The following is a 25,139-nucleotide window of genomic DNA, read 5'->3' as shown; positions in this document are numbered from 1 at the left end:
GAAAAACTAGGTTCAAAGGTTTAAAAGCAAACAGTGAAGTGATACAACATTTTTGGCTAACTGGATAAAGTATTATCAGCTATCCTTTGAGTGGATTGGTCCTAGGTGAAGAAAGAGGGGCGGTGTCCAGGAAGTGAACTGGGGAGGGGGGTCCAGTATATTGAGATAACAGAGGACAAGCGATTCAATCATAACTTTTTGGCTTATTAATTGCATTCTTCAGTGTTAGCTATGGATAATTAGTTCAAGGAAGTAAAGTCTGAGAACCTGAACTTAGTTTCACCTTATGAGCAAAATGGAGGAAAAATGCCAAGTGGCTACAGTTATGTTATATAGAGCAAGCCTCAACACATATTAAAGGAAATTATTGAAATGACTTACAGTCTACAGTCCAACTAACCCAACAATGGACAGTTGTGAATGGGAAGTCCAAGAATCTAATAGTTGCTCAGTCCCACGAGGCTAGTTGCTTTAGCTGGTCTGTATAAGCTGGAATCCTAAAGAAGTAGGTTATGTAGTAGGTTATCCTAAAGAATAGATATGCTGGCAAGTAAGTGCAAGCAGGCAAATAAGAGTGAGCCTTCCTTCTTCCATTTTCCTTATGTAGGCCTCCAACAGAAGATATGGCCCAGATTAAAGGTGTGTACCACCATGCCTGGACCTAAGCTGTTCTTTACTTGGAATTTGCTCTGTTGGCTAACTGGATAAAGTATTATCAGCTATCCTTTGAGTGGATTGGTCCTAGGTGAAGAAAGAGGGGCGGTGTCCAGGTAGTGAACTGGGGAGGGGGGGTCCAGTATATTGAGATAACAGAGGACAAGCGATTCAATCATAACTTTTTGGCTTATTAATTGCATTCTTCAGTGTTAGCTATGGATAATTAGTTCAAGGAAGTGAAGTCTGAGAACCTGAACTTAGTTTCACCTTATGAGCAAAATGGAGGAAAAATGCCAAGTGGCTACAGTTATGTTATATAGAGCAGGCCTCAACACATATTAAAGGAAATTATTGAAATGACTTACAGTCTACAGTCCAACTAACCCAACAATGGACAGTTGTGAATGGGAAGTCCAAGAATCTAATAGTTGCTCAGTCCCACGAGGCTAGTTGCTTTAGCTGGTCTGTATAAGCTGGAATCCTAAAGAAGTAGGTTATGTAGTAGGTTATCCTAAAGAATAGATATGCTGGCAAGTAAGTGCAAGCAGGCAAATAAGAGTGAGCCTTCCTTCTTCCATTTTCCTTATGTAGGCCTCCAGCAGAAGATATGGCCCAGATTAAAGGTGTGTACCACCATGCCTGGACCTAAGCTGTTCTTTACTTGGAATTTGCTCTGTCCCAGGCTGGCCTTGAACTTCGAGTTCTGCTTGCCTCTGTAATTTTAAGAATTACTTGGTAAAAATACCTCAAGTAGGAGTTGGAAACATGTTTATGTAGTACATTGCAGCAAAATATAACCTCAATTTTGCATCAATATACGAAGATCTATACCAATATAAGATTTTTGGGGGTTCCCATATGGAAGGATCAGCAAATTATGTTACCTATCTGTAGACATATATTTTTCTCAACTTACTTTAGTGGAAAAGAAAGGTTATTAGAATACAGGAGAAGTAGACTTGTTTAGAAATAGTTCTTTGGGGCGATTCCAATCTTTGTTGTTCTCAGTCCAGTCCACTAGCAAACACCAAACATGAATCAGCAGCTGCAGCCCAGTCTACTCGGCAGATACCATACATGCATCAGCAAGGGCAGTTCAATCCAGAAGAAACCCCAAGGCTCATCAACCCACCCAAGTCTGCGGAAATAGCAAGAAGCCACAGGAACCTCACACGTGTTTCTCTCTATGAAGTAACTGTGAGCAGAGCTCAGCAATGCAATGTAAGGTGAATCAACACATGCATGTTGTCAGTGAAGACTAGCAAGGTGGAGCAAAGCAAACCAATGCTTAAACTTCCACTGTCTAGAGGATCATAGTCATATTCTTTCTAAACATAATGCATCCTTTCATGTGTCCCAGCCCAAAATCATTTGACATAATGGGCTTTCTAAGGAAGCCAGAAGTTTCCACTTCACCTTTCCTGATTTCCTTCCTTCTGTCTGCAGCTAAGATCTTGAGGGGGTCTTCCACTGTCATATCTGACTTTTATCAGTTTAGATGGAAAACATAGCTTTTCTTTTCCTGTTGGGACAAATGCAAAAATCCCTTCCCCAATGCAATATACTTCCTGACCTCCATTTTGAGGTCAGAACATCCTTAATATAAACAGTCTGAGTTAGTTCAGCAATTTCTTCCTCAAAAGTCCTGCTAGATCTTTTCACAGTTGTCTGATCTGGAGGACTGTAAGTCATATCTGTAACAGGTTTTTTTACCATAATGTCTAAAACATTCTTGTATCCTAATGAATACATATGTTGAAGCATCATTAGCTTCAGTCTATAAAAGCATCTTTAAGAAAGGCATCGTCTCTAATAAATGCACTCTCAGATTCACTATTTTTAGAATTTAAGGCAAAAGTCCAATTCTCAATGTGTATCAATAACATGGTGTATCAACACTTGTATATATCTTAATTCTCTAAACTTTATAAAATGAAACGTATCTATTGTATGATGTTGCTCTAAGGTGACTTTATTAAATAGGATTTGTATTTTTAACTCAGCATATAGACCTTCATTTAGTAATTGATCCTTGACAATATAAATATAATATCCAGTCTGATAAGGTTGGTTTATAACTGAAGCTTATTTATCTAGTGTCAATATGGGCTATCATTCTATAATCTCCATAATTCTCTGTGAATCCTTTTCATCTGGAATTACCAGTTTTGATGTTGTTGTAGGTTCCGTGTCCTCTAATCACTGTTCTATACTCTCTAACCTAGCATTCCATCTCTTAAGAAGGATATATAAAATTGTAATCATTATTGAAAAATAATTTTTTTGTTTTTTTATTATTTAGGTATTTTCTTCATTTACATTTCCAATGCTACCCCCTAAGTCCCCCAAACCCCCCTCACTTCCCTCCCCCACACACTTCTTGGCCCTGGCGTTCCCCTGTACTGAGGCATATAAAGTTTGCAAGACCAATGGACCTCTCTTTCCACTGGTGGCCTACTAGGTCATCTTCTAATACATATGCAGCTAGAGACACGAGCTCCGGGGGGTAGTGGTTAGTTCATATTGTTGTTCCACCTATAGGATTGCAGACTCCTTTAGCTCCTTGGGTACTTTCTCTAGCTCCTCCACTGGGGGCCCTGTGATCCATCCAAGAGCTGACTGTGAGCATCCACTTCTGTGTTTGCTAGGCCCCGGCATAGCCTTGCAAGAGACAGCTATATCAGGGTCCTTTCAGCAACATCTTGCTAGTGTGTGCAATGGTGTCAGCGTTTGGAGGCTGATTATGGGGTGGATCTCTGGGTATGGCAGTCTCTAGATGGTCCATCCTTTTGTCTCAGCTCCAAACTGTGTCTCTGTAACTCCTTCCATGGGTGTTTTGTTCCCAATTCTAAGAAGGAGCAAAGTGTCCACACTTTCATCTTTGTTCTTCTTGAGTTTCATGTGTTTAGCAAATTGTATCTTATATCTTGGGTATTCTAAGTTTCTGGGCTAATATCCACTTATCAGTGAGTACATATTGTGTGAGTTCTTTTGTGATTGGGTTACCTCACTCAGGATGATGCCCTCCAGGTCCATCTATTCGCCTAGGAATTTCATAAATTCATTCTTTTTAATAGCTGAGTAGTACTCCATTGTGTAAATGTACCACATTTTCTGTATCCATTCCTCTGTTGAGGCGCATCTGGGTTCTTTCCAGCTTCTGGCTATTATAAATAAGGCTGCTATAAACATAGTTGAGAACGTGTCCTTCTTACCTGTTGGAACATCTTCTGGATATATGCCCAGGAGAGGTATTGCGGGATCCTCCGGTAGTACTATGTCCAATTTTCTGAGGAATGGCCAGACTGATTTCCAGAGTGGATGTACAAGCTTGCAATCCCACCAACAATGGAGGAGTGTTCCTCTTTCTCTGCATCCTCTGCAGCATCTGAATTTTTGATCTTAGCCATTCTGGCTGGTGTGAGGTAGAATCTCAGGTTGTTTTGATTTGCATTTCCCTGATAATTAAGGATGCTGAACATTTTTTCAGGTGCCTCTCAGTCATTCGGTATTCCTCAGGTGAGAATTCTTTGTTTAGCTCTGAGCCCCATTTTTTAATGGGGTTATTTGATTTTCTGGAGTCCACCTTCTTGAGTTCTTTATATATATTGGATATTAGTCCCCTATCTGATTTAGGATAGGTAAAGATCCCTTCCCAATCTGTTGGTGGACTTTTTGTCTTATTGACGGTGTCTTTTGCCTTACAGAAGCTTTGTAATTTTATGAGGTCCCATTTGTCAATTCTCGATCTTACAGCACAAGCCATTGCTGTTCTATTCAGGAATTTTTCCCCTGTGCCCATATCTTCGAGGTTTTTTCCCCACTTTCTCCTCTGTAAGTTTCACTGTCTCTGGTTTTATGTGGAGTTCCTTGATCCACTTAGATTTGACCTTAGTACAAGGAGATAGGAATGGATCAATTTGCAATCTTCTACATGATAACCGCCAGTTGTGTCAGCACCATTTGTTGAAAATGCTGTCTTTTTTCCACTGGATGGTTTTTGATCCCTTGTCAAAGATCAAGTGACCATAGGTGTGTGGGTTCATTTCTGGGTCTTCAATTCTATTCCATTGGTCTACTTGTCTGTCGCTATACCAGTACCACACAGTTTTTACCACAATTGCTCTGTAGTACAGCTTTAGGTCAGGGATGGTGATTCCACCAGAGGTCCTTTTATCTTTAAGGAGAGTTTTTGCTATCCTAGGTTTTTTGTTATTCCAGATGAATTTGCAGATTGCCCTTTCTAATTTGTTAAAGAATTGAGTTGGAATTTTGATGGGGATTGCATTGAATCTGTAGATTGCTTTTGGCAAGATAGCCATTTTTACTATATTGATCCTGCCAATCCATGAGCATGGGAGATCTTTCCATCTTCTGAGATCTTCTTTAATTTTTTTCTTCAGAGACTTGAAGTTCTTATCATACAGATCTTTCACTTCCTTAATTAGAGTCATGCCAAGGTATTTTATATTATTTGTGACTATTGAAAAGGGTGTTGTTTCCCTAATTTCTCTCTCAGCCTGTTTATCCTTTGTGTAGAGAAAGGTCATTGACTTGTTTGAGTTAATTTTATATCCAGCTACTTTACTGAAGCTGTTTATCAGGTTTAGGAGTTCTCTGGCAAAATTTTTAGGGTCATTTATATATACTATCATATCATCTGCAAAAAGTGATATTTTGACTTCTTCCTTTCCAATTTGTTTTCCCTTGATCTCCTTTTGTTGTCGAATTGCTCTGGCTAGGACTTCAAGTACAATGTTGAATAGGTAGGGAGAAAGTGGACAGCCTTGTCTAGTCCCTGATTTTAGTGGGATTGCTTCCAACTTCTCACCATTTACTTTGATATTGGCTACTGGTTTGCTGTAGATTGCTTTTATCATGTTTAGGTATGGGCCTTGAATTCCTGATCTTTCCAAGACTTTTATCATGAATAGGTGTTGGATTTTGTCAAATGCTTTCTCCTTATCTATCAAGATGATCATGTGGTTTTTGTCTTTGAGTTTGTTTATATAATGGATTACATTGATGGATAGCTCTTGAATCTAGCTGCATATGTATCAAAAGATGGCCTAGTCGGCCATCACTGTAAAGAGAGGCCCATTGGACAGGCAAACTTTATATGCCCCAGTACAGGGGAACGCCAGGGCCAAAAAATGGGAATGGGTGGGTAGGGGAGTTGGGGGGGGGGGAATTTTGGGATAGCACTGGAAATGTAATTGAGGAAAATACGTAATAAAAAAAAAAAAACCATCCCTGCATCCCTGGAATGAAACCTACTTCATCAAGATGGATGATTGTTTTGCTGTGTTCTTGGATTCAGTTAGCGCCAATTGAGTATTTATTGAGTATTTTTGCATCGATATTCATAAGGGAAATTGGTCTGAAGTTCTCTATCTTTGTTGGGTCTTTCTGTGGTTTAGGTATCAGAGTAATTGTGGCTTCACAGAGTGAATTGGGTGGGGTACCTTCTGCTTCTATTTGGTAGAATAGTTTGTAAAGAACTGGAATTAGACCTTCTTTGAAGGTTGATAGAACTCTGCACTAAACCCATTTGGTCCTGGGCTTTTTTTGGTTGGGAGACTATTAATGACTGCTTCTACTTCTTTAGGGGATATAGGACTGTTTAGATCATTAACCTGATCTTGATTTATCTTTGGTACCTGGTATCTGTCTAGAAATTTGTCCACTTCATCCAAGTTTTCCAGTTTTGTTGAGTATAGCCTTTTGTAGAAGGATCTGATGGTGTTTTGAATTTCTTCAGGATCTGTTGTTATGTCTCCCTTTTCATTCCTGATTTTGTTAATTAGGATGCTGTCCCTGTGCCCTCTAGCGAGTCTGGCTAAGGGTTTATCTATCTTATTGATTTTCTCAAAGAACCAGCTACTCATTTGGTTGATTCTTTGAATAGTTCTTCTTTTTTCCACTTGGTTGATTTCATCCCTGAGTTTGATTATTTCCTGCCGTCTGCTCCTCTTGGGTGAATTTGCTTCCTTTTGTTCTAGAGCTTTTAGGTGTGTTGTCAAGCTGCTAGTGTGTGCTCTCTCTAGTTTCTTTTTGGAGGCACTCAGAGCTATGAGTTTTCCTCTTAGAAATGCTTCCATTGTGTCCCATAAGTTTGGGTATGTTGTGGCTTCATTTTCATTAAACTCTAAAAAGTCTTTAATTTCTTTCTGTATTCCTTTCTTGACCAAGGTATCATTGAGAAGAGTGTTGTTCGGTTTCCACGTGAATGTTGGCTTTCTATTATTTATGTTGTTATTGAAGATCAGCCTTAGTCCATGGTGATCTGATAGGATGCATGGGACAATTTCAATATTTTTGTATCTGTTGAGGCCTGTTTTGTGACCAATTATATGGTCAATTTTGGAGAAGGTACCATGAGGTGCTGAGAAGAAGGTATATCCTTTTGTTTTAGGATAAAATGTTCTGTAGATAGCTGATAAATCCATTTGTTTCATAACTTCTGTTAGTTTCACTGTGTCCCTGTTTAGTTTCTGTTTCCACGATCTGTCCATTGATGAAAGTGGTATGTTGAAGTCTCCCACTATTATTGTATGAGGAGCAATATGTGGTTTGAGCTTTACTAAAGTGTCTTTAATGAATGTGGCTGCCCTTGCATTTGGAGCATAGATATTCAGAATTGAGCGTTCCTCTTGGAAGATTTTACCTTTGATGAGTATGAAGTGTCCCTCCTTGTCTTTTGTGATAACTTTGGGTTGGAAGTCAATTTTATTTGATATTAGAATGGCTACTCCAGCTTGTTTCTTCAGACTATTTGCTTGGAAAATTGTTTTCCAGCCTTTCACTCTGAGGTAGTGTCTGTCTTTTTCCCTGAGATGGGTTTCCTGTAAGCAGCAAAATGTTGGGTCCTGTTTGTGTAGCCAGTCTGTTAGTCTATGTCTTTTTATTGGGAAATTGAGTCTATTGATATTAAGAGATACTAAGGAAAAGTAATTGTTGCTTCCTATTATTTTTGTTGTTAGAGTTGGCATTCTGTTCTTGTGGCTGTCTTCTTTTAGGTTTGTTGAAGGATTACTTTCTTGCTTTTTCTAGGATGTGGTTTTCATCCTTGTATTGGTTTTTTTTTCCTGTTATTATCCTTTGAAGGGCTGGATTTGTGGAAAGTTAATGTGGTAATTTGGTTTTGTCGTGGAATACTTTGGTTTCTCCATCAATGGTAATTGAAAGTTTGGCTGGGTATAGTAGCCTGGGCTGACATTTGTGTTCTCTTAGTATCTGTTAATCTGTCCAGGATCTTCTGGCTTTCATAGTCTCTGGTGAAAAGTCTGGTGTAATTCTGATAGGCCTGCCTTTATATGTTACTTGACCTTTTTCCCTTACTGCTTTTAATATTCTATCTTTATTTGGTGCATTTGTTGTTCTGATTATTATGTGTCAGGAGGAATTTATTTTCTGGTCAGGTGTATTTGGAGTTCTGAAGGCTTTTTGTACGTTCATGGTCATCTCTTTCTTTAGGTTTGGGAAGTTTTCTTCTATAATTTTGTTGAAGATATTTGCTGGCCCTTTAAGTTGAAAATCTTCATTCTCATCTACTCCTATTATCTGTAGGTTTGATCTTCTCATTGTGTCCTGGATTTCCTGGATGTTTTGAGTTAGGATCTTTTTGCATTTTGCATTTTCTTTGATTGTTGTACCGATGTTCTCTATGGAATCTTCTGCACCTGAGATTCTTTCTTCCATCTCTTGTATTCTGTTGCTGATGCTCGCATCTATGGTTCCAGATTTCTTTCCTAGGGTTTCTATCTCCAGTGTTGCCTCACTTTGGGTTTTCTTTATTGTGTCTACTTCCCTTTTTAGGTCTAGTATGGTTTTTTTCATTTCCATCACCTGTTTGGATGTGTTTTCCTGTTTTTCTTTAAGGACTTGTAACTCTTTAGCAGTGTTCTCCTATATTTCTTTAAGTGAGTTATTAAAGTCCTTCTTGATGTCTTCTACCATCATGAGATATGCTTTTAAATCCAGGTCTAGCTTTTCGGGTGTGTTGGGGTATCCAGGTCTGGCTGAGGTGGGAGTGCTGGGTTCTGATGATGGTGAGTGGTCTTGGTTTCTGTTAGTAAGACTCTTACGTTTGCCTTTCGCCATCTGGTAATCTCTGGATTTAGTTGTTATAGTTGTCTCTGGTTAGCACTTGTTCCTCTCGAGATTCTTTTAGCCTCTATCAGCAGACCTGGAAGACTAGCTCTCTCCTGAGTTTCAGTGGTTAGAGCACTCTTTAGACAAGCTCTCCTCTTGCAGGGAAGGTGGACAGATATCTGGTGTTCGGACCTGCCTCTTGGCAGAGGATGAAGGCCCGAAACAGGGTTTGTCCCAGAATCTGTGTAGCTTCTGCAGTCCACACTCTCCCCTGTGCAGAGTAGTCTAGGCAGAATCCCAGAACCAAGATGGCTCCCCGAGATGCTGTGGCAAATCCCTCCTGAGTGGGGCGGACACCTCTCCTCTGGCAGGGAAGGTACCCTGGTGTCTGGAGCCCAAAACACGGTCTGCCCCAGAAGCTCTGTGGCTTCCACCTGTCCCAGAAGCTGTTAGCCTCTGCAGTCCACACTCTCCCCTGCGCAGAGTAGTCTAGGCAGAATCCCAGAACCAAGATGGCTCCCCGAGATGCTGTGGCAAATCCCTCCTGAGTGGGGCGGACACCTCTCCTCTGGCAGGGAAGGTACCCTGGTGTCTGGAGCCCAAAACACGGTCTGCCCCAGAAGCTCTGTGGCTTCCACCTGTCCCAGAAGCTGTTAGCCTCTGCAGTCCACACTCTCACCTGCGTAGACCAGACTATGTGGAATCCGGGAACCCCCATCTTTTCCATTTTTAATGTGGAAAAAATCCGTTTTAACTTACAACTGGCGTGGTAAATAGTTAATCTCAATTGGAGATTTCTACCTGATTTTTTGATCATTGAGTTTCCAAGTAAAAGATAAAAAGTTTTAAAGCTCTAGAGCTGGACAGATATCTCCCCTCATGCTATTATGTCTACTTCCCTGTCAATAGCCCTGAGATATGACTTGCCCTGTTCTGCCAGGGCTGCCCTAAATCTGACTGGCCAGCTCTTATAGCCATTCCTCAAGATCCCTTTCTCCATGGTGTCTTCTCTCACCACTTCCTCTCTCCTCTCATGGTCTCTGCCTCAGACTCCAAGCCTGTGAACTGAAACTCTACCTACCTCTCTTGTACCCAGCTATAGGCCATAGGCATCTTTATTCAACCAATAGTTTTAAACATCACTTGGTGTATGTGAGGATATCCTTGTCCCTAGGGGCAACCAGACCTTGGAGAGCTAGTATTTAGTGTTACAATACATAGTGATCAACCAAACCTTAACAAATAACTCTCTCCTTCCTTTGGAAACTTTACCTTTTCATTTTTTTAAAAGTAAATATTTCTTCCTATTAAATTTTATACACAGTTTAGAAGTTTGGGGTTTTCAGTCCCTTTGTAGCTTTGGGGGAAGGTTCCTTTTACCCTTCAGTGCAGCTGTAGGCTCCTCAGATCAACAAATATCTATGGCAGTTAACTCCACACCTTTGGCTCAGCCCAGCCCTCAGCCTGACTGTGGTTTGTGGCCTTAGAACCGGCATGTGTTTCTGCGGTCATCTGGGGTCCATGTGCCAACTGGGTTGGGCTGCTGTTTGCCAACCTATGCCAAAACTTTCCTCTCACGAGGCCCCTGCACAGCTGCAGGCTTTTCATGAAGGCATATTTTGTTTTCCCACTGGCTGCATCAATGAAGACTGCAGGACCTAGCAGGTAATATTCAGTCCCTCCACGTACTAGGAAGTGCACTCAGACTCCAATCTGAGTGCAGCCTCTGCTCGATACAACCTACCAGCTATGCTGCAAGGCAGCAGCTTCTCTTAATGGAGCCATGCCTCTGAAATGCTTTGGTTCTCCACTCTTGGCTAGAAAACCATCTTTCACCCAGGACTCTGTCTAAGAACTGAATATGAAATTAAAAGGGTTGGGTTGCATGGCACCATATATGAATGAATTATTTATTCTAGCTAGCCCATATAAAAGAAACAGAAACCTGGTATTTTATTTACAAGCTGTAAGCCTGGACTGGGTAAAATCTATGCTATTCTCACCTATATCCAAGCCCATATGCCCCTTATCACTTGAGTCTCTCCCCGGCTGCTTCTCTCAGCCTGTCTTCAAGGTGCACTTCTCCTGGCACATGCTCATGCTCCATCTGGACTCATGGAGGCCTCCTTCTCCCTCTGTCCTATTCTCCTTGTTCTTCCCCCGGTCTCTCCTGAGACCTCTCACTCAATCCTCAAGTCCTGCATTTTTCTCTCTCTACTGCCCAATCACAGGCTCTAGCTTTTTATCAGCTTTAAATTGGGGAGAAAGGTTTGTCTCACATCCACAACAAAGGCTGGTGTATGTGAGAATGCACTTGTCTGGACAGCAACCAGATCTTGTGTTCAGACTCCATCTTAGACAATCTGACTTAAAGTTGAACTCTCTAGCACCAGTTTCCAGGTCACTCCCCAACAAGCCTGGACCTCCAGGTTACAAGCTGCCCCTGTCACTTCACTTCCTAAGAACCCCCAATCAGGAGGAAAGCAGAAATTAAGTTTATAGTTTGACTCCCAGCACCAGCCAATTATTTTAAAGGGCAACAAAATTCCATAATAGCCCCCAGTCAGCTGTGTGAGTAGTAGAAACTTTAAGGGTTCTTTGGCAAGTCAGTTGTGTTGGATGGTGTTTTGCTGGGGCAAACAAGTGATGGAGTGTTTTCCTGAAGTGAACACAGGTGAAAGACTGAGGCACACTCACGACGGAACATTTCACTGAAGCTGACCCAGGAGAAAGGGTATTCTGCTAAAGCAAGAACATGAAAGAGCACATGATAAAAGATTCTTTGCTAACAACACATATGTATTAGTTTGCCTTACATTGCATAGTTGAGCTGCATTTGTCAAGACTCCACAAACTCATGCTGATTAGATACACGTGCTGAGGTAAGACCTGCAGAGGGCACATGATGCCTGGAGGGTATAAATAGGACTCGATGGACAGTGAAGAAGACAGAGCTTGGTTTGCTTATAGAGCTCGCTGTTCAATGCTTGTGGGTCTTGTATCTTTGCTGATCTTAACTTCCCCAAGAAAGGCACAGCAGAGAACTTCTGGTGTCCCTCATGGTCCCTCCTGCTGACTTGAGCTGAGGCTGAGGCCTGGCTGTCTCTGCTAAGTAGTACCACTGTTGCTGATTCATGTTTGCTATCACGACTCAAATGAAACTGTGCTGCTGGCATATCTGTGAAATGTTTTCGAGTGGATCGAGCTGCCGTTGCTAACCTGGAAGCTGCTGATAGGAGTTGCCCTAAGGAACCTTTCTAAACAGGTCCATACTCCCAACCCCCATCCTTTCTTTCCCACTACCTCTGGTGGGTGGTGGGCTAAAGGGGATGTTAAAGTGTTTAAGAACCATTATTAAAAATAAGGTTTGAAAAACTTAAAGTTACATGTGTGCCAGGCTAGAAACCCCCTCAATTGCTTGCCATTTCCTATAAAACCTTGTCCTGGTGAGAGCTTGAGGCTTCACCCTCCATTTCTGCTGTGTCAGAGACAGCTGTGTGGCTCAAGCTTGAGACCCTACTGGGATTGCATCAGAATTGACTCCTTGGTGGCCTTTTAGGATTCACAAGTCAGGCACAACACTGAAATAGGTATCTAGTCTTCCATTTGTGACTCCCTTTCATTGAGTATTTGGTTTGTTTCCAGGAGAGTTCCCAGTGCTATTGGCAGTCCTGTTAGAACCATAAACACTGACCAGATAACAAGGGCAACAATCCAAGGGAGAGCAAAGCTAAAGTTCCCACAGAAAATAAAGTCAGGATGCTGATTGATTCATATTAAATTCTAGCTTAATTGCTTAAAAATGGTTTTATATGGCTGGAGAGAGCACTTAGTAGTTAACTGTGTATTCTGCTCTTGCAGAAGACTGGGTGGAGTTCAGTTCCCAGCATTCAGGTTGGGAGCTTACTGTCACCTGTCATTCTGGATCCAGGGGAGCCCAATAATGAGCCTCCTTGGGCATATGCGTATACCCCACACAGATATACGTATATGCATAAGTAAAAATAAAATAAGCCTTTAAAAATACCCTTTACAAAAGCACTTTTTATGGATACTAATGAGAGATGGCCCAGTGGTTAAGATGCTATTATGTCATGAGGACCAGAATTTAGATTCCAGCACCCACATCTGGCAGCTCACAAATGCCTATACCTCTAGCTCCAAGGGATTTGATGCTCCAAAGGTATCTGAACATACAAGTATACATATACTCCCCCATATACGTAAATAACAACAACAACAAAATAATGTACTACACACAGAGAACGGAGAAACCACCATCGCAAACAGCTCTAAGTCTCCATTGAATTTTATCATATTTTAACATCTTTGTTTCAGACACAGGAATTTTTTTCTATTGCCTTTTATCTCCCTCCCTGACCCCTTTCTCTTTCCTTTGGTTTCTCAGTGTAGCCTTGGCTTTCCTAGGACTCACTCTGCAGACCAGGCTGGACTTGAACTCACAGAGATCTGCCTCTGCCTCCTGAGTGCTGGGATTAAAGGCATGCACCACCATGGCCCAGCTCTAATGCTTTTTCTAAAGAGTTTGCAGATACAGTGTGGACTTCATATATTTTTCAGTCTGGAAAGGTTGTTGCAATCTTATCAATTACTTTACATTGTGATATCCCTTTGATTTTCTATATAAATAATCATATTTATGCAAATCAGACAGTATTTTCTCTCTTACAGCTGTCTGACAATAATGCTTATTTGCAGTTTTAGGAATTGAGACTATGACCTTGCTCTTGATAAACAAGTTCTCTGCCACTAAGGTGCAACCCCTGTCCTGGTGTACACTCTATGCTGGGAGCTCTTCAGCACTTCTGACTTCTTTACCCAATCTCATTCAGGTGCCATCTGATGGTGCATCTGTGCCCTGAGGATTGGCTCAGCAACATCACACAAACAACACAAAAGGAGGAGAGGTTAACACTCCATGAACATTGACAGATGGGAACTCAGGAAGTGGAAAAAGGCTTCACCCTTCCTTTTCTCGCAAATGGTTCTGGCAGGCAGGTTCAAGGCTTCTGAGAGAAGACATTTTCTCTCCCCCTTTGGGGCCCCACTGTTGATTGCTGGCATGCTTGCCTTGTTTCTGACGTGTTTCAGTAGGAACACGTCTACTCTTGGATGGAGAACAGTATTAGGAAACTCACAGCCAGTGTGTATCTGGATTCTAAGTAATTCATCTTTGTTGTCAGCTTGACTGACCTTAGAATACCCTGGGAGACTTACTTCTGGGAACATTTGTGAGAGCTTGTCCAAAGATTACAGAGACAAGAAGACCCGCCCTGCATGTGAATGACTCCACCCCATGAGCTAAAATTGAAGAGGAGGAAGGAAACTAAGCAGAAGTCCACCCAACTCTCTGCTTCCTGATCTGCCCAGATGTGGGCACACAGTTGTATCAAGCTCTACATGGCACCCTCACCAAAGACAATTCTGCCATTTTGCCTTTCCTGCTACTATAAACCTCAAACCTGGAACCAAAATAAACCCTTGTGCTGTTGAGTTGTTAATCACAGAGGCGAAAAAATAACTAATACACTTCCCAAAAGACAGCCACTGCTGATGAACAAGGGGCCATTCTCTACATCAGCCTTTCCCCCTTAAATACAAAGGGGTACTAGTGGCTGAGGTGGCTAGCGTGACTCCCCTCTTTAAAGAATGATCAGATGACCCATATGTCAAGAACAGAGGTCAGCTGAGTCCTTAGTACAGAACCATTGCCACCTAGTGGCAGCCCAGATTATAATGGGACTCTTGTACCACAGAAAGGGGAGTGTTTCTTCCTCATCAAAATTAATTCTAGTCCAAATTTGGATCTGCTCTCAGAGTTGGGACGTATCACACAACACCACTATCCTGTGTTGCTTCCTCACCATTGTCAACTCAATGGATCTACAGTCATCTAGGAAACAAACTGAGGTGTGTGTGTGTGTGTGTGTGTGTGTGTGTGTAAGCATTCTCAGAGAGGTTTAACTGCAAGGAAAGATTTACGTTGAACTTGGGTTGTACTCTCATGGGCTGAGATTCTGGAGAGAGTAAAAGTGATTTGAGTACCACCATCCCCCTCCCCCCACTCTTTTTCTCTCTTGCTACCATGCCTTCACCATCATGATGGACTATACCCTCAAAGGATGAACGAACCCCAATAAGCCCTTCCTTAAGTTTCCTCTGTCAGATATTTTGTCACGGTGACACCATGGTAATACAATCTTCGTGGTAGTCCATGGATTTTTGCTTCACAGCACATCCTTGTGGAGTGCACTGGTTTTTATCAGCACTGTTTTGAGGCAGGGTTCACTTTGATGCAGGGCTCACATAGTTTAGGTTGGCCTCCAACTTGCTATGTAGCCAAGAATCACTTTGAACTCTCAATTCTCCTTCTTCTCCCAACTGCTAGGACCACAGGTGTGTGCCACGACAGCTTCTCCCAACTGCTAGGACTGCAGGTGTGTGCCACGACAGCTTCTCCCAACTGCTAGGACCACAGGTGTGTGCCACGACAGCTTCTCCCAACTACTAGGACTACAGGTGTGTGCCAAGACAGCTTCTCCCAACTGCTAGGACCACAGGTGTGTGCCACGACACCTGCTCAATCTCACTGGATTGACCCATGTCCTAGAAAACAAGGGGATCCCAGGTAACAGGCTAGGAATGGGCTAACCAAAACTCAAGTTTTAAATGTACCAGTTAGGGTATAATAGTCTAGAAGAATATGCTCTCACAGACAGCCACTAGTAAACGTATATGACAGGCAATGTATGATGTCATTCCTCCTGCCAGTCTGGCTTTCTAGAGGAGGATAATTCTGCTCATTCTCTTATCTAACAGTTGCAGGATTCTTCATCTCCTTCCATGATGCTGAGTTCTGCTGGTTGGAGGCCAGGAGTGCCAACAACAACTATTGGGTTTCCTCCTACTACTGAAGTGAAGGGCACAGAAAGACAATGACAAGTCGCCGGGATGACAGATTCAGATTACTAAAGGGAAATCAGGTTGCTAGTACATAGTAGTGCTTAGAAAGTCTATGCTGAAACTCAAAGACAACTTGTGCTATTAAAGAATTCATGTGTTCACCTATAAAGAAGTCCAGAAATACACAATGGAGACAAAATAAACAGCATCTTCAACAAATGGTGCTAGTTAACCTGGGCAGCCGCATCTAGAAGATCCAAATAGATCCATACCTGTCACCTCACACAAAACTCAACTCCAAATGGATCAAAGGCTTCAACATAAAATCAAATACACTGAACCTGATAGAAGAGAAAGTGGGAAATAGCCCTGAACTCTTTGGCACAGAAAAAGACTTTCTGAACAGAACACTATTAACATGGTCACTAAGATCCACAATTAATTAATTGGACCTTGTGAAACTGAAAAGATTCTGCATGTCAAAGGACAGCATTATTCAGACAAAGTGGCAGCCTACAAAATGGAAAATGTTTTACCAACTACACATTTAATAGAGGGCTACTATTCAAAATATAGGGAAAAAAATCTAAAAAAAAAAATCCTAGGTATCAAGGAAACAAATACCTCAGTTAAAAAGTGGTACACAGAAGTGGGAGAGAGGACAGCATAGATCATATAATGAATTCCTTATATGTGAAGTTTTCCACAAAACAAAAAAGAGACAGTCAAACAACCTTGCCTATCAATGCAGCATTACATTACATTTTGTTTAAATTTAAAAAGTTTATGTATGTTTATGATACAGACGAGAAAACCCTGAGAATATGTCTTCTCACTTCTAATTGATTAGAATCTCTGAAAATGTAACCAGCATAATGTTCAATTGTAGACACTAAAAGACAAGTAAAATGTGAGAAATGCAATATTGATTAATAAAGAAAAAGAAAGAAAAAAGTGGTATACAGATCTAAACAATAACAACAACAAAAAAATCTCGAAAGAGGAAACTCAAATGATTGAGAAACATTTAAATGTTTAACATCCTTCACCATCAGGGAAATGTAAACCAAAAGTCCTTTAAGCTTTCATTTTACCTCTGTCTGACTGGCTAAGACAAGTGATAGCTCATGCTGGCAAGGATGTAGAACAAGGGTAACTCTCTTCTATTGCTGATGAGAGTGCAGACATGTATAGCCACCATGAAAATCAGTGTGGCAGTTCCTCGGGAAGGTGGGATTGATCTACCTCAAGATACAGCTATACCATTCTTTGACATATACCCAAAGGATGCTTCATCCATTCACAAAGGCACTTGCTCAACTATATTCGTGTCTGCTTTATTTATTCATAATAGCCAAAAATTGAAAACAACCTAAATATCCTCCCTTGACAGTAGTGGATAAAAAAAAGTTATACATTTATATAATTGAATATTAATCAACCATTAAATAAAATAAAATCATGAAATTGCAGATAAATGGATAGAATTAGAAAAAATAATTTTAAGTGAGGTATCCCATATCCAGAACAACAAATATGGTATGTATGTGGATATTAGTTGCTAAGTCAATAGTAACCAAGCTACAATCTGTAGAACCACAGAGGTTAAGTATGAGATAAGGGACTGAGGGGAGAGAGTAGATCCCCCTAAAAAAGTGAATTAGAATATTTAGTTATGGATAGATGGGGGGGCTGAAATAGGAGGGTCAAATGGAGAGGAGGAAGGAACAGGGGGACAAAGAGGGAATATAGAAAGAGACAGCTAAAATTAAGGACATTTTAGGGGTAATATGGGAACCTAATACAGTAGAAGTTTCCTAAAACATACACATGTATGAAGATAATCTAAAAGATATTACCAAATTATGAGGTAAGGTAGCCCCAATTGGACAGCTATTGTCTCCAAATGAACCTTCTGGTACTAGGATTGGGTTACATCGAATTGATTTGTTGGCAATGGGGTTCCATGGGCATCCCTAAACAATTCAATCTGTTGCCAAGACTATAGGTGGCTCTCCACAATCTGATGACAAGGTCCCATTGCTGAAAACATCTACACAACTCATTGAACACAGAGACGTTGAACTGGTGCCTATGTAGAGTCTTCACCTTGATGTGTTAGTGTCTTTGATACAGAGAAGTACCCTGCATATTGTCAAAAAAGAAACATAAACATCAACCCAGTCACAAACTCTTTTATCAACAATGGTGTCGCCGACAAGATATGCTAGTGTGTTAGAAGCACAGAGTATATGGGAATGAACAACCAGTATCTGATTAGACTGAAAGCCCACTGCAAAAGGTGGAATCCACAACTTGAGTGACCAAGAACTTGAAACCAAATAGCCCAGAGAGTCAGAGTATTTGGGTAAGATCAAATACTACTGTTCTTACAAAAAAATAAAAAAAAATAAAAAAAATTTAAAAAAAATGTAGCAGTGAAATGACTCCTAATGACATTATGCTAAACTCAGAGATCAGTGCCTTGTTCAGCCATTATCAGAGAAGCTTCCTCCTGCAGCAGAGGGAAACAAATACAGAGGCCCACAGACAAATACTACGCAGAGAGTTAGAGACCTTGGAACACTAAGCCTTTCATGCGATGTCTCCATCCAATCTCTTCCCATGGGGCTCATGGAATCCTGCTGAGGAGACAGCAGAAAGAGTATAAGAACTACAGTGATAAAAGATAGCAAGGAAGGAAGACCCTCTAAGTCAACATGATGAAAGCATATATGAACTCACAGTCGGAGGCAGCATGGGTCTGCAGGTCTGCCCTAACAAGGCATCCTAGAGCTTGAAGGGAGAAGTGGACAGAAGCCCCTGTCCATAACCCAGGAGCTATGTCCAACTGATAACCACTTGCACATGAAAACTTAGTTTCCTCCAAGGGAGTCTCACTGGGGGAACAAAATTTCTCTTAAGGGTAGGCTGCATATCCAGCAGTGAATGGCCAACAGAAAATGAAATCAACAGCATCTTTGGAGGTTCCTTGTCTCATAATATCACATCAGGGCTCCTCACCCACTTTAATTTTATCTTATTTTTTTAAAGTTTTGTCTTATTTTATTCTTTTCTCCCTTTTTACTCTACAGGTCCTTTGTGTACATACAATTGCTTCCAGGTTAGTGTTTTTCTGGGATTCCTGAGTGTGTAAATAAGAAGCTCTCTGATTCTTGTGCCTTTTCTTGGTCTCTTTTCATTCTGTTTGTGCTATCCAATTCCAATGTGTTAGTTTTGGTTTTATCTTACTATATTTTATTATTGCCCATAGAAGTTTATTTGTTTTCTAAAGAGAGGCAGACAGATGGTGAGGAGCTGGGAGGAGTATAGGAGGGAGAACCGTAAAAAGGATATATTGCGTGAGGGAAAAAAAAAATCTATTTTCAAGGAAAGGTAAAAGGAAAAACTGGACATGGGCTGGGGAGCAGTCTCAACTGGTAAAACCCCCAAGTCACGCACATAGAAATCTGAGATTGCTTCACCAGAATCCAGGTAAGAAGCCTGAGCAGTGGCCCATGCTTGTAATCCCCGTGATGGGGGAATGGGAGCTGAGACAGGAAGACCCCTAGAAGCACACTGACCAGCTAGTTTATCCTTCTCTGCAAAGCCCCAGGCTGTCTCGGACAAGAAGATGAAAGGCACCTGGAGAAATTGTCCTCTGCACCCCCCCCACACACACACTCAAGCACACTTGCATATGCAGATATGTGTGCACACACAGAAAAAATTAAGCTGAGTCTATATACAGCCTATATCCTTTGCCTCAGATAACAGAGGAAATATTGTTTTCAATATTGCCTCAGAATTTTCTCCAACTAGCCCAAATGGAATTCACCACAGCCATAAGCAAAACATGCAGAAGACCAGGACGGGAAAGTTCCATTTCAGACTTGGAACTGACATGGGGTTCTCACTCTATTCCAGGCCAGCCTGTGTTAGAAATGTGTTTAATATTGTAAAAAAGAGGACTACCTCATCAGTTACAGTGTCTTGGTAATGCCTTATTAACTTCTGGATGGAAGGTTGCATGGTCCAAACCCCAGAGGGGTAAGCACACATGGTCAGCATGGCCTCTATCCTTTATCCCTATTGAGAGCTGTTCCTCGTTGTCTGAGGTCCCACCCCACAGTCCACCCCTGATGGGGCTGTCTTGGAAAGCCGCTGGGAGAGAACAGAAGGGAAGTATAAAGGTGACAGTGTTTAAACACTGAAACATTCCAAAATTTATGAGTGTACACGGTCTCCAATTCAGCAGTGAGTCACCATTGCAGGAAAGCTGATTACATGTTTAAAAAAAAAAAAACTAAGCTAATCTAACCAACAGGAATAAATGGCAAGGGGCAGGGTTTATGAGCAGAAGCAGGGGCAATTACTAAACCAGCTTAAGACAAATTTCTCACACCTGAAATTCACTATGAAACCCAGGCTAGCCTCAAACTAACAGCCACTCTCAAACCTCAGCCTCTTGAGTGCTGGGATTACAGATGTGAGCCAGCACGTCCTATTGGCTACAGCTTTTATACCTCTATGGAGTGAGCTTCCCTGGGATTTCTGCCTGCCGTGTTCTACATCAGAAGGCATGCTACTAGAACAGAGTAGAGCTTCATCAGCCTCAGTGGCATCAACTCAGGTGTGTCAAATCCATCAAGCCATTTGCATTAGGTCTCCAGCAAGAACTTGCTGAAGCCACACCTCCACAAACCAGCAGCCTACTATGGCATGCATCAGCAGCTTCTAGAAGCTCTGCTTACAGAGGTCAGGTCCACTGTATGACAGATTCTGCTGGGTTCATCCCATTTCTCTCCCGTAAATAGCATATAAGATGCTGTGCTTCTTAAGCTTGCTTGGCATACGTCACAGCATATGTAAGACCTCCTGAGTCCATCTCTTCTATCTTCTTTATCTTTCATCCCCTGGCACCTCCCACACAGGACTCTGTCACTGAAGAAAATCTGCTGATCCAGGTTACAGGTCATAGAGATGGCTCAGTGGCTAAAAGAACTTGCTGTCAGGCCCAATTGGTGACCTGAATTCAATTCCCAGGACCCGTAAGGTGAAAGAAGAGAACTGATTGCCAAAAGTTGTCCTGTGCTCTCCACACGTGTGCTGTGACATATGCAGCCCCCTTAACACAAAGTAAACTTTTAAAATATAAATGAAAACATTTTGAGGAGCTCAAGGTCATTCTCAACTACACAGTCAGTTGAAGCTCAGTCTAGGCTACAAGGAATCATTGCAAGAAACCCAAAACCCAGCAGACACGGACGAAGGGCTCCCTCTCAGAAAACCAGCCTGGGACTACAACACGGGAGAAGGTAGGGATTGTCTCTGAGTTTATCGGCAGTCTCTGATGGCGGGTCTCAGGGCCACTGCTAAGCTACCCACCAATTTGGCTGAGGTTTATGATGTCAGGCAGAGAGATAATGAGAACCCTGCAGAGTTTCCTGAGAGGATTATGGATGCTTTCCGCTGTTACACACACTTAGATCCTGAAGATTTGGCAAACACAAATACAGTGGTGCTACATTCATAAACCAATCGTCACCGGACATAAGAAGGAAGTTACAGAAACTACAGAGATTATGAGAAAAGTCATTGAGAGATTTAGTGGGAGTGGCAGAGGAAGTGTACCATAACAGGAAAACTAAAGATGAGGAAAAGGCCAACCCAGGGAAGATGTTAAGCAGAGATATAGCAAAAATCCTGCTAGCCCTTGGTAATTCAGACCAGAAATAGACGAGGCGCCAGCTCCAGAACATTGCAGAAGGGAGGGAGCCAAAAGAAAGCTGCCAGCCAGAACCCAGAGAGAGCCTTGGGTAAGGATCAGTGTGCTTACTGTAAAGAGGAAGGACACTGGGCCAGAGAGTGCCCAAAGAAAAAGCTTAAAAACAAGATCATGGTCACTGAAGAAGACTTGAGGGGGATCAGGCTCAGACCCCCTCCCCAAGCCCATGGTAACCCTCAGAGTTGGGGTAGAGCCTCTGAGCTTCCTGGTGGATACTGGAGCCCAACATTCGGTGCTCATAAAGGCTGAAGGGCCTTTGTCTAGTAAAAAATCCTGGGCCCAGGGAGCCACAGGCGCCAAGCAAATTCATGGACTACTCAAAGGACTTGGGAACTGGACAAGTGTCCCACTCCTTTTAGTGATCCCTGAATGCCCATAACCCTTGTTGAGGAGAAATTTACTAACAAAAATGAGAGCTCAGATTCATTTTGACCCTGGGAAAGTCTGGCTAACAGACTGGAAAGGAAATCCAATACAGGTGCTGACACTTAACCTGGTCTCTGAGGCTGAATATAGACTGTATGAATCACCAGCCAGCCCCAAACAAGACCTAGATGTCTGGCTGGAAACATTTCCCCGGGCATGGGCAGAGACCAGAGGAATGGGACTTGCAAAACATCGACCTCCTGTATTTGTAGAGCTCAATCCAGGAGCAGATCCAGAGAGAGTCTGCCAATATTCCATGTCCCAAGAGGCACTGAAGGGGATCAATCCCCATATCTGGAAACTGCTGGCTGTGAGAGTCCTGAGGCCATGAGAGTTGACCGGGAACACTCCATTATTGCCTGTGAAAAAGGCAAAGTCCAATGACTACTGCCCTGTCCAAGATCTGTGAAAAGTTAACTGCAGAGTAATGGACATACATCCCACAGTGCCTTACCCCTTATACCCTGTTGAGCTCTCTACCTCCAGATCAGAAATGGCATTCTGTCCTGAACTTAAAGGACGTTTTCTTCAGCATACCCTTGGCCCCCAAGAGCCAGGAGTATTTTGCCTTTGAGTGGCATGATCCTGAGAAGAGCATTAATGGACAACTTACCTGGACTCGCCTGCCTCAAGGTTATGAGAACTCCCCCACTATGTTTGATGAAGCTCTGCATGAGGACCTGAGTGAGCACAGAGTTAATAGCCCAGATATAACTCTTGTTCAGTATGCAGATGACCTTGTTGCAGCAGAAACTGGAGAAAGATGCAAGAAAGGGACCCCAAATCACGTACATACAGGCTCTGGGGGACGTGGGATATCTGGTGTTGGCCAAAAGGCACAGCTCTGTAAAATCGAGGTTACTTAGCTCGGCTACATTCTGAAGGAGAGCCAACAGTGGCTTTCTTCAACAAGAAAAGCGACTGTTCTCAGCATACCCACCCTCCAGAGTCCAAGACAGGTCAGAGAGTTCTTGGGTTCCGCAGGCTTTTTCAGACTATGGATTCCAGGTTTCACTGAAATAGCCAAACCTTTATATGAGGCCACCAGAGAGACCAAAGACTTTGTTTGGACTCAAGATCATCAAAAGACCTTTGATAAAATAAAGCAGAACCTACTGTTAGCTCCTGCTTTGGGGCTTCCAGATGGTTCCAGACATAACAAAACCATTTCATCTGTACATCAACGAGCAGAAGTAAATAGCCAAAGGGGTCCCGACTCAAACTCTGGGACCATGGAAACAGTCTATGGCCTATCTATCAAAGAAATTAGACCCAGTGGCAGCAGGATGGCCACCCTGACTGTGCAACGTTGTGGCTGCGGCATTACTGGTTAAAGATGCAGATATAGGAAAGAATATAACTGTGGCTACCCCCCCCCATGCAATCGAAGGGGTGCTCAAACAGCCACCAGACAGGTGGCTCAGTAATGCCTGCATGACTCACTATCAGACCCTACTAATCAATCCTGGCCAAGTTACTTTCCACTCGCCTGCTTCCTTAAATCCCACAGCTCTCCTTCCTTACCCGGACTTGGATCAGCTGCTCCACCAATACAGTGAAACCTTGGCACAAGCATACAGTACTCGACCGGACCTAAAAGGCTCGCATTTGACAGGGGCAGAGCAGACTTGATTCATGAACAGAAGCAGTTTCATTCGAGAGGGACAGAGGAAGGCAGGAGCTGCAGTGACCACAGAAACAGAGGTAATTTGGGCCCAGTCTCTCCCCGCAGATGCCTTAGCTCCTAGGGCTGAACTGATGCTATCCCAGGCCCTCATCATGGGAAAAAGGCTAGCCATCAACATCTACACCGATAGCCGGTATGCGTTGGCCCATATACATGAAGCCATATACCAGGAGAGAGGGATCCTAACTGCAGAAGGAAAAACTATCAAAAACAAAGATGGGATCCTACAGTTCCTTGAAGCCCTCTGGCTGCCAATGAGAATGGCAATCATACATTGTCCAGGCCATCAAAAAGGAACCACGGCAGTCACCAGAGGTAAGAACTTGGCTCACAGAGCTGCCAAAGAGGCAGCCTTAGAGGAAACAGCTGCCTCCGTGTTAGCTGCAACTTTACCAGAACCACCCGACCCCAACCTACAGGAATGCCCAGCCTACACGGAGGAGGAGGTCAAATGAGCCAAGAGTCAGCCCATGAACCAGTGTTCAGAGGGCTGGTGGCAGATGGCTGAAGGTAAGCTAATATTACCTGCCCCCCTAGCAAGGTCTATCCTCAAAAAAATCCACAGAATCACTCACATGGGAGTGAAACGGATGGCAGATACAGTGAGACAATCTAAAGTGATTTTCAGAAAAATGCAGCGTACTGTCGAAGATGTAATATCAAGCTGCAGAGCTTGCCAATTGACCAACACCCACAGCACTGCCAAACATTCTGGCTTATGTCTGTGAGGATAGAGACCAGGGGACCTACTGGGAAGTTGATTTTACAGAAATCAAACCAGGAAAGTACAGCTACAGGGACTTACTAGTGTTCGTGGATAGCTTCTCTGGGTGGACAGAAGCCTTTCCAACAAAGACTGAGACTGCAAAGGCAGTGGCTAAGAAGTTGCTGGAAGATATCCTACCGAGGTATGGATTCCCTCATATGACAGGGTCAGACAATGGGACAGCATTTGTGTCCAAAGTAAGCCAGGATGTAGCGAGATATATTGGGACAGATAGGAAGTTACATTGTGCACAGGCCCCAAAGTTCAGGACACGTAGAAAGAATGAATCAGACACTTCAGGAGACCTTGACTAAATTAGCCCTAGAGTCTGCCATAGACTAGGTGACACTCCTTCCCTTTGTGCTTACCAGTTAGGACTAACTCCTTTTGAAATCATGTATGGTGTCCCTGCCCCTATTGTCCCTAACCTTCAGTCAGTAGCCATTGCAGAATTAGAAGGTTATGAAATTCATAACGAAGGTCAGAGCAACTCAATGGGTTCACGAGCAGGGTTGGTCTAAACTGTGTGCCCTCTATGAAGCAGGCCCCAGTTCCAGAGCCCCATAAGTTTCAACCTGGAGACTAGGTCTACGTGAGGCAGTTTTGCCAGAAAGCGCTGGAGCCTTGTTAGAAGAGACCCTACATTATCCTGCTAACAATTTTAACAGCTGTAAAGGTGGACTGTATCACTACTTGGATACACTGCACTCACCTGCTGATCTGTTCTCTCCAGAAGAAGATCGCTAGACTTCACAGCTGCCACTGCCAGAATGGAGGGTCCAAAAGGGCACTCATCC

The 25,139-nt window shown here is 42.6% G+C and overlaps 1 protein-coding gene and 1 long non-coding RNA gene across 3 annotated transcripts in view; one reads left to right on the top strand and one right to left on the bottom strand.

Annotated features, from left to right (window-relative positions):
• Positions 1-15,844, top strand: part of Gm11342 (predicted gene 11342) — a 39,252-nt gene extending 23,408 nt beyond the window's left edge. Inside the window, exons 3-4 of the long non-coding RNA NR_167750.1 lie at positions 15,161-15,291; positions 15,592-15,844. This is a non-coding gene — a long non-coding RNA (predicted gene 11342). The remainder of the gene's footprint in view (positions 1-15,160; positions 15,292-15,591) is intronic.
• Cmah (cytidine monophospho-N-acetylneuraminic acid hydroxylase) overlaps positions 1-25,139 on the bottom strand; it is a 149,886-nt gene extending 124,747 nt beyond the window's left edge. The window contains exons 1-2 of one of the 2 annotated variants that reach the window (NM_001284519.1): positions 25,055-25,139; positions 22,087-22,248 (exon numbers count right to left, since the gene is read on the bottom strand). The gene's annotated coding sequence lies outside the window, so the exon portion shown is untranslated. The remainder of the gene's footprint in view (positions 1-22,086; positions 22,249-25,054) is intronic. The other variant, NM_001111110.2, reaches the window with a different exon arrangement.

This window comes from Mus musculus, chromosome 13 (genome assembly GCF_000001635.26).
Source record: "Mus musculus strain C57BL/6J chromosome 13, GRCm38.p6 C57BL/6J".
In the NCBI taxonomy this organism is placed as follows: domain Eukaryota; kingdom Metazoa; phylum Chordata; class Mammalia; order Rodentia; family Muridae; genus Mus; species Mus musculus.
The sequence above is the reverse complement of the archived record's forward strand: the minus strand, read 5'-3'. Positions and strand labels throughout refer to the sequence as shown.